A 9,121-nucleotide genomic window follows, 5' to 3' on the forward strand; every position below is an offset into this window, starting at 1 on the left:
CACCAGACAGCCTGAGATTTAGAAACATTTTACAAAATAACTGGCTTGTACTCTTCAGAAATGTCATGATATACAAGAGAGAGAAAGAGGGACAGACACAGGAATAGTTACAGATTAAAAAGACTAGGGGCGCCTGGGTGGCTCAGTTGGTTAAGTGTCTGCCTTCGGCTCAGGTCATGATCCCAGGGTCCTGGGATTGAGCCTCACATTGGGCTTCTCGCTCAGCGGGGAGCCTGCTTCTCCCTCTCCCTCTGCCTGCCACTCCACCTGCTTGTGCTTTCTCTCTCTCTTTCTCTGTCAAATAAATAAGTAAAATCTTAAAAAAAAAAAAGACTAAAGACATGATAGTTGAATGCAAATCATGATCATGGATTTTCTTTTGTAATAAAGGACCTTATTGGAACAATTGGTGAGATCTGAATAAGGTCTATATATTAAGACCTATTCCTAATAATGCTGTATCAGTGTTTAAATGCTAACTTTGATAATAGTACTGTGGTTATATAATAAAATTCCTTAATTTTAGGAAACACACTGAAGTATTTATGAGACATTATGTCTAAAATTTACTCTTAAACAGATGAGGAACAAAATATTGAGAGAAAGAAATAGGATGAAGTCAATGTAGTAAGATATTAACATTTGGAAATTTGGTTGAGTTCTTCGTGCTACTCTTGCAGCTTTTATTTAAGTCTGAAATTATGTCAAATAAAAAATTTTAATTAATGGGAGATTTTAAAGTGTCCAAATTGTTAAAAATAAGTTTAATTATACAGTACAAGAATTATTGTGTAATTTAAAAAAGAGGCAGCATAGCCTAGTGGTTAAAAAAAGCAGTGTGGAAAAGTTGCCTCAATTCGAATCCTTGCTCTGTCACTTACAGTTCTGTAATTTTGGGTAAATTACTTAACTTCTAAGGTTTCCTCTCTTAGGCAGTGATGGTAAAAATGGGACCTACCTCACAAGGTTATTATAAAACGTAAATAAGTAAATATCTGTAAGGGACTTGGAAGAGCACCTGACACAAAGTGTTATATTCGTGTTTGTTGAATGAATACTTAGAATAGCTCTTAGGCCTTAATGGTATCAAAATCACCTTTAGGAATAGCAGTATTTTTTTAAACTTTAAAAACTTCTTTTTTAAATTTATTTTTATTTTTAAATATTTTATTCATTTATTTATTTAGTTAAAGAGTGCAAGCAAGGGGAAGGGCAGAAGGAGAGGGAGAGCGAGAACCTACCTCAAGCAGACTCCACTTAGCGCAGAGCCCACGACGCTGAGATCATGACCTGAGCCAAAACCAAGAGTCAGACACTTAACTGACTGAGCCACCCAGGTACTCCTAAACTTTAAAAAAAATTTTTCTAGAAACAACTGATTTGGACTCTTACTGTCTCTTCTTGGACCAATGTGAGGTTTCTGTCATGTCCCTTGATAATCTCCTATACTAATTTTTTGGTTGCTTCATTATTAGGAACCTGTCAACTCTGCTAATATTTTACAAAAAAATATTTAATATAGATCTTTCATTTTCATTATTATTTTCAATTATCCAATACATTTATCTAACATACTAAGTCAAGTGCTACAGGAAGTATAAAGATGGATCACATTTCTTTTTTTTAAAGATTTATTTGACAGAAAGAGCACAAGCAGGGGGAGAGGGAGAAGCAGGCTCCCCTCTGAGCAGGGAGCCCGATGTGGGGCTCGATCCCAGGACCCTGGGATCATGACCTGAGCCAAGGCAAACGTTTAACCAACTGGGCCACCCAGGCACTTCTAGATGGATCACATTTCTGACCTCAAGGAGTATATGAATCAGAAGGGGGCATTAAATAAGTTACAAAAATGACTACAATATAATGTGAGGTTTGGAGAATGAGATAGACAGTTTACAAGAGGGAAAGATTATATCTGGTTTGAGGGAGCAGGAAAGGTTTCATAGAGGAAAAGTCTTCGCTATATGAGGCCAAAGAAAACATAAGGCGTTAACGGGCAAGATGGCAAAGGGAGGCTATTCTACTTAGGAGCAAAAGCAAGGCACAGAGACAAGGACAAGTAGAGAGTACCCTGGGCAAATTATTTGAAGTTTAAATAGATTTAGAGTTTAAATATTAAACTACCATATGCATTTGTTTTCTGATCCATAAGATGGGCATAACAATAGTATTCATTTTACAGAGCAGATGAGAGTAAATATAATGCATGTGTCTGACAGTAAATGCTCATTGAATGCTATTATTTGAGGTACACATTTGTTGGAGACTGGCTGTAAGTAAGGAAACATAAGGTACATTGAATGTACTGGATTAATATTGAATGGTGGGAATGAGAGTGCAAAAGAGACAATGGGAAAGTTGAGAGAAGTTAGGAAGGTAGAATCTATGACTTTGGCGCTGACCAAAGGTCAGAAATAAAAGAAAAGAAACAGAGGACGCCAACATTTCAACTTGGGCTGCTAGAAGAGTAGAAGTGTCCTTAAAGGTCCACCATATACCTTTTCAAGGGCCAGAAACTCATAACCTCATCCCTCATAAACGCTGCACATGGGCTGGTACTTTCATGTTATCACATATTTGAAAAATATCCTTTTCGTGGGATCATACTTTAAATACCCGAGAGCACTTGCTACTTACAATATCCTGGGGTGAATCATTTTGTGATACTGCCAAATCTTTTTTTTAATATGGATTTATTTTATCTTGCTTTATATATATGCATACACACATACATATAATAGATAGATAGATGATAGATAGATAGATAGATAGATAGATGCCATGGTTAACTATTCATTGAGTAGATAGCTCATTGAGTACCAGCTCTTTCCAAGGTACAGTCATTCTAATGATTTAATTAGCTTTAGTTCAAGGTTTCCTTTTCATTTTCTGGAAAGTAGCTGCAAGGAAGGAGCTCTTCCCGGGGCATTGGTCTGCACCCTATTCCCTATACCTGAACCTATATTGGAACTGTGGAAATGGGGGGCAGTGCCATCACCCTTATATCTTTCACTCTCCCTTTACTGGGAACATCTGGAGCCCACTAGGACTGTGACAGTGACTGGTGTTTCTCCAGAATAAATCGTCTTGGCCTTTAATGGCTTAGATCCTCTGGTTTAATCTAAGTTGTACCTTCTGATTGCATTAAGACAAGATTTTTTTTTTCCTTTCATTTCTTTTAAGCAGAATTATAGATCTTTGGAAAATGTAAATAGTATATCTGTATAACATTTTAAAAGTGAAGGAAATAAATTCGTGTGTTATTTGACAATAGCTCTGTGCAAAGATAAATGCTCTAAAGGAGGAAATAGAGGAACACTTACTCCAAGCCAGACAATATTTACTGCTCTTCCTTCTCTATCTTGCTACCTTGCTGAACTCATTCCACACTGGTTTTCTCCTCTCTTTCTGAGTTCCTCAGCTGATTGACCCTTCCCTCCCACCCCAATGTAGTTCCTAGCTGAGGAATTTAGTCTTCCTGTGGCATCTGTTAATTACCTTTATTCTTTTGAAGGAAATGAAAAAAGGATATCCGTTCAGATTTTTTTAATGTTAATTTTTAATAGGTGAATTCACTGATAGGCAGGACTGCCAATTTATCAGCACATTCACCGCGTAGATGGCAGAACGAAAAACTATTGCCTCAAAGTGTTTCTGTGAAAATATCATGGGCAATAAAAGGCTATGGCTTTTTTATTAACAGTGTTGTGGTTGAGAAATGGACTATGGGGTAGAACCTATCGAAGTTACTGAGATAACTGTAGGGTTATCTTTCTGGAGAAGTTTCCTAAGTATACAGAAGAAAGCTAAAATCCATGTTCTCCCCCAAACCCCACCATTTCTAGCTGGATCCAAGATTCTTTTGGTCTGAACACAGTAGAAATCATCAATACTGTTCGTGAATAATACTTCCCCACTAATAAGAAAAGCAATGACTAAAATTTTAGATCTGTATTATTTGGCAAAGCCATAAAAATGATTTCCATATACAAAAGAGCAGTTCATGAAGAATAAACTATATTTTTAATAATTTTCGTCAAAACCACTAGGTAGAGTATCAATACATTATTTCTGTCTCTTTTTACCTTTTCCCTTAAATCATGTCTATTAAATTAAAAATAAAGGGAGGTAATCATCTGAATAATTTCACAAGACACTCCAACTAAGTGACACAATTTAAAAAATGATGAGAAGAAGACACAATATTCTAACACACCTTTTTTGATCTTCTTATTTTGTGAGTAGACCCAACTTCACAGTCAACTATAGAAGCAGTTATTCTCTGTGAATAGTGTTCTGGACCCAGTAGTGTTTTGGACACTGCTATTGGCCTGCTCAACTGATAACTGACCCTTAGTCAACAGTTTTGAATGGGAATGATACTTTTTGTGAATAAGAAATATAGTTTAAGCTTGAGACTGGTTGGAAGGGTTCAACTCTACTATAAATCAGTTTTAAAATGTGATTTCAGGGGCGCCTAGATGGCTCAGTCAAGGGTGGGACTCTTGATTTTGACTCAGGTCATGATCTCAGGGTCATGAGATCCAGCCCTACATTGGGTTTCCTGCTCAGCGTAGAGTCTGCTTGAGATTCTCTCTCCCTCTTTTCTCTGCCCTTCCCACCACTCATGCTCTCTCTCTCTAAAATAAATAAAATCTTTAAAAAATGTGATTTCGGGGCTCCTGGGTGGCTCAGTTGTTAAGCGTCTGCCTTCGGCTCAGGTCATGGTCCCAGAGTCCTGGGATCAAGTCCCGCATCGGGCTCCCTGCTCAGCGGGAAGCCTGCTTCTCTCTCTCCCACTCCCCCTGTTTGTGTTCCCTCTCTTGCTGTGTCTCTCTATGTCAAATAAATAAATAAAATATTTTTTAAAAAATAAAATAAAAAATGTGATTTCAATGGCTTTGAAAATTGGTCTCATAATTCTTTTGTTCTTAGTGACACTTGGTTTAGCATTCTCTTTTGTTTCCTGGTGCCACAATCTTCCATTTATGGTGACAATTTCTCTAGCTCACTGGATTTTTAAAAATGTCTCACTGGGTTTTTCACTTTTAGCCACTCAGTCACCATCTTTCTGAAATACAGTCATTCAAAAGAATTAAGGTCATGTACAAGTGTGTTAATGGGAATCCTGTGAGTTGCCTATTCTGTTAGTATGAAGCTGGAGGCACATTATCTGAAAGCACTGGATTCATGATACCTGGAAGGTCTATAAATCAGTGTGGTCCATCTTGCCTTGTCTGTTAAGACAGGTGGATCCCATTTGCACAGATGTTCTCTCTCTCTCTCTCTTTTCCTCTCTTAAGAAGGAAATAAAATATATAGGCCCATTAATCTGCACAGGTCAGCCTCTTTGATAGGGCACATTCTTGGAAAAGGTAAAGTTGCAGTTCCAATGTGTAGGATATACAAAAAGGGGGCAAAATGCTCAGTCCTTTCCCCTTTCAGCAATTATGAAGATCTAAGTATTAATGAAGCAGTAAGAATTGTTTATCTTAGGTTACCCTGAAATTTAAGAAAAGATAATGTATATTTTCTAAAATTAATCCACTGGGCTTAATTTAGGTTTAAGAACTGGGCATAGATATAAGGCCTAAGATTAAATAATCACAAAGATTTAGATGACAACACATACTCTTATTTTTCTAAGGGAATATTTTGCATAAAATCTATGATATATATCATTGGAGTAGACATTGAGATTCCATTTTGTATATTTAATATTTACATGTTCTTTTGAACTATTTTCCAGTGAAGACACCAAAAAAAAAGGTAATGCTAATGAACTGTGGAAATAGCCATTGATTTTATTAAAAAATATTAACAACTACAGAACCAGACTTGAAGGTTGAGTTTTAAAACAAATGTGGTATACACATAGACACATAGTATGCAAATTAATATTCCTTTTTGAATTCGTTTTTCTTATCAACCCTTTCTCATCATCTCTCTTTTTAGAAGTTAAAATGTTTGTATGATGACGAGTGAGGAAAAGAGATTGCAGCTAAAGATATTTACAGGAACAGAACTTTTTCTAGTATTATTTTAAGCAGGAGAGTGAATATTGAATGAAGGGGTGGTGGGGTACCTCCTGCAGTCTGTTCTAACTGAATAGACACAGAAACAATAACTGGAAAGGACACTCATCTTCAGAGAAGAAAAAAACCAGTGCGAGGCAGGTTTAGCTCACATTAACAGGTGCATAAAATACAAATGAAGTTTTATCATCACATCTGAAGGTAGCATCACAAATGAAATGACTCATTCATTATATGTTCTTTATAAGCGTTTCCTGGATTTTTTTTTCAAATTCAGAATTTTCAGGTGCACTTCTAAAAGTTTGTTGAAAAGGGGCGGGGAGTGGGGGGATGGGTTAGCCTGGTGATGGGTATTAAGGAGGGCACGTGCTCAATGGAGCACTGGGTGTTATAGGCAAACAATGAATCATGGAACACTACATCGAGAACTTATGATGTAATGTATGGTGATTAACATAACATAATAAAAACGTTTGTTGAAAGAGGAGTGATACAGCTTGTTGTGAGTTCACAGCTGTTTAATATCCCGGCGCTTTCAAGGAATTCTGCTAATTGGTTCCAAAGCCAATTTAAATTGTCTTATCAAACCACAGGAACTCAAAATGTTGATTGGACTGAGGCAAGTCGCGTACAACTTCTATAAATCATGAAAGGAATTCTTTCTCGAAGGATTCTGGACAGAGCAGTACGGTAACTGCTAAAAATTTAAATATAGAGTTGTCAAGTGGAAACTAGCAGTTATTTGAGGAGAGAAGAGGAAAAAAAGAGTGTTTAGAGCTTTGAAGAGTACCTCGAAAGGCATCCAGAAATATTCACACACAAGGAAAAATGTTCATATAGAGTATATATAGAGATGTAGCAAGTTTGCCAACAGGGTTTCTGTACTAGGGATTTTCAGGAGTTAGTCATAAATCATACTTTTTTCTTCAACTTCTCTTTCCTCAAAGTGGGTTATAAATATCCTGCGAAACGTGCTTTTCAAGGGGCATGGCTCAAATGTGTGCGCGTACAGGCTGCATCTAGGGAGAATGAAGGGCGATCAAGCAATGAACTAAAATGCACGCAACTGAGTGTTACTGTAGCTTTTTCCTAGTGCTCTTTTCCAATAACAAAATGTTCGTGACAGATAATTGCACTGTAGGTTAGTACATGGCAAACAAATAGGGATAACATATATGTATTTAATAATACCTGAAAATAAAAATAAAGAAGGCAAATAAATACAATTCAGACGACCTTGTGAATGCTACACGAGTAAATCATGAAGATTAGCGAGCAAAACACTTGGACAAAGAGTTTGAAACAAAAGGAAAGTTTCTCAACTCACAAGATTAAAATTTTTATTTTCCTATAGAAGGAAACATCAGAAATAGTCATCTTCCTGAAAGAGAATGTTCCAAACAGGAGTTGGAAAGAAACGACAGTTTTTAACACACGCAGCAATCTGAAATTTTGCTCGATCTTGCTGTTTCATAATTTTCCAATATGCTTTAAAGGTGGAAAATAAAATGAAGAGGGTTAGATATTTTGAGTGAAAGATTCTGATTTTAATAACATGAATCAGAAAGCAGTAAAGAAAACAACGTTAAGGCATTGCCTCTATAATTCTCCATAAAGGCTATAGCTGGAGACATAAGTGACATCGGAGTCTCTGTGGCGCAATCGGTTAGCGCGTTCGGCTGTTAACCGAAAGGTTGGTGGTTCGAGCCCACCCAGGGACGGCCTAACCTTTTACCAGTCTGTCGCCAGAACTTTTGCACAATTCTTCGAGTTCAGACCTATGGACTACGCGGAGGTCGGTATGCAGGGTTCGAGGGAAAAGAAACCGCAGCTTCTCGGCCGCCCACCTTGCGGGTGGCTCTTCAGCTTCCGGGAGCGCTGGAGGCCCCTCCCCCAACCGTCCGCTGCTCCCGACCCGCAGGTGGGCCCTTCCTGAACAACCCCTCACCCGGGGGTGGGCGAGAGGATCCAGCGCGTTAAACCCCCCGCATCCTTTCACGTCTAGTCTCTCAGTTCCCAAACTCAGACCGCTGAGTGCCCCAAGGGGCCCTGGTCCTCTTCCCTCGTTTCTGAAGCGCAGGCCGCGCAGGTCCCTTCGGCGCCTCGCCAGGCTCCGGCGGGCACCCGTGTGGCCTGATGCGGGCGACAAGCGCCGAGAGCGTGCAGAGGCCGGGCGGGCGGGCCCTTCAGCCGCGCGCGCCGCCGGCCCGGGGCTCGAACCCGCCGCCGCAGCTCGCAGCTGCCCACCCCCTCCCCCAGGCTTCCGCGGCGGGACGGCGGCCGGGGCTGCTCGCGGTGTTCCGCGTCAGGACCCCTGAAATGTCAGAGGCCGCCTGCATGTATGTATTTAAAGGGTGCCAAGTTCAAGTTGTACATTGCTTGAAAACTCTTCACGTTTTTTCACACTAATGTTGAATCGTGCAGCGTTTGTCTCTTCGCCGTCAGCGTAAACATATACCCCCGTGTAGTGACTTAAACATTGACTGTGGTATTGGTGAATTCAGAAATGTTTGTTATAAAGCCTTTGTATGGACACTATTGTAGGAGCATTTCTGTATTGTATTTTACTTTTTATACTAACGTGCCAGAATTTTATAGAGAGTGGAATGGACCTGCAGCATTTCCCATCTATTCAGAAAGGAAGCAAACCTGTGTGTGTGTGTGTGTGTGTATTTAAACAACTGCGTGATTGTGTTAAACTTTAAAAAAAAAGGATTATGAGACAGATTAAAAGTGAAACTGCTAACATATTTTGATTCAATAAGCGTATACCATTTATTTCACAAAATGCAAAACTCTCTCAAAATAGTTACTTTATCCTTCATTCTCTAAATATAGGCTGCCTTTGAGAAATAATCATAGTTTCTTCATAATTATTGTCTTGGGTCTAGATTACAGAAATCTGAAAGATGGTTCTGGAGAAAAGTGATGTTTTTATTCCTGCAAATGAATAGTTATGCTTTTCTTTGTATTTACCTCCAGGTGTACATTGTTAATAAAGGCTAACATTTATTGTTTAGTCCTGGCCAGTCACTGCTCTGAGTGCTTTCATGGAGGAATGGGTGCGATCCTCACAACGCTTCCAG

The 9,121-nt window shown here is 38.9% G+C and overlaps 1 non-coding gene across 1 annotated transcript; it reads left to right on the top strand.

The window, feature by feature from the left end:
- The first annotated feature begins 7,682 nt into the window (after positions 1–7,682).
- Positions 7,683–7,756, top strand: TRNAN-GUU. The gene has a single exon. It is a non-coding gene; the product is annotated as a tRNA-Asn (tRNA).
- Positions 7,757–9,121: the final 1,365 nt, after the last annotated feature.

The sequence above is a fragment of the Zalophus californianus genome, chromosome 9 (assembly GCF_009762305.2).
Source record: "Zalophus californianus isolate mZalCal1 chromosome 9, mZalCal1.pri.v2, whole genome shotgun sequence".
Lineage (NCBI taxonomy): Eukaryota > Metazoa > Chordata > Mammalia > Carnivora > Otariidae > Zalophus > Zalophus californianus.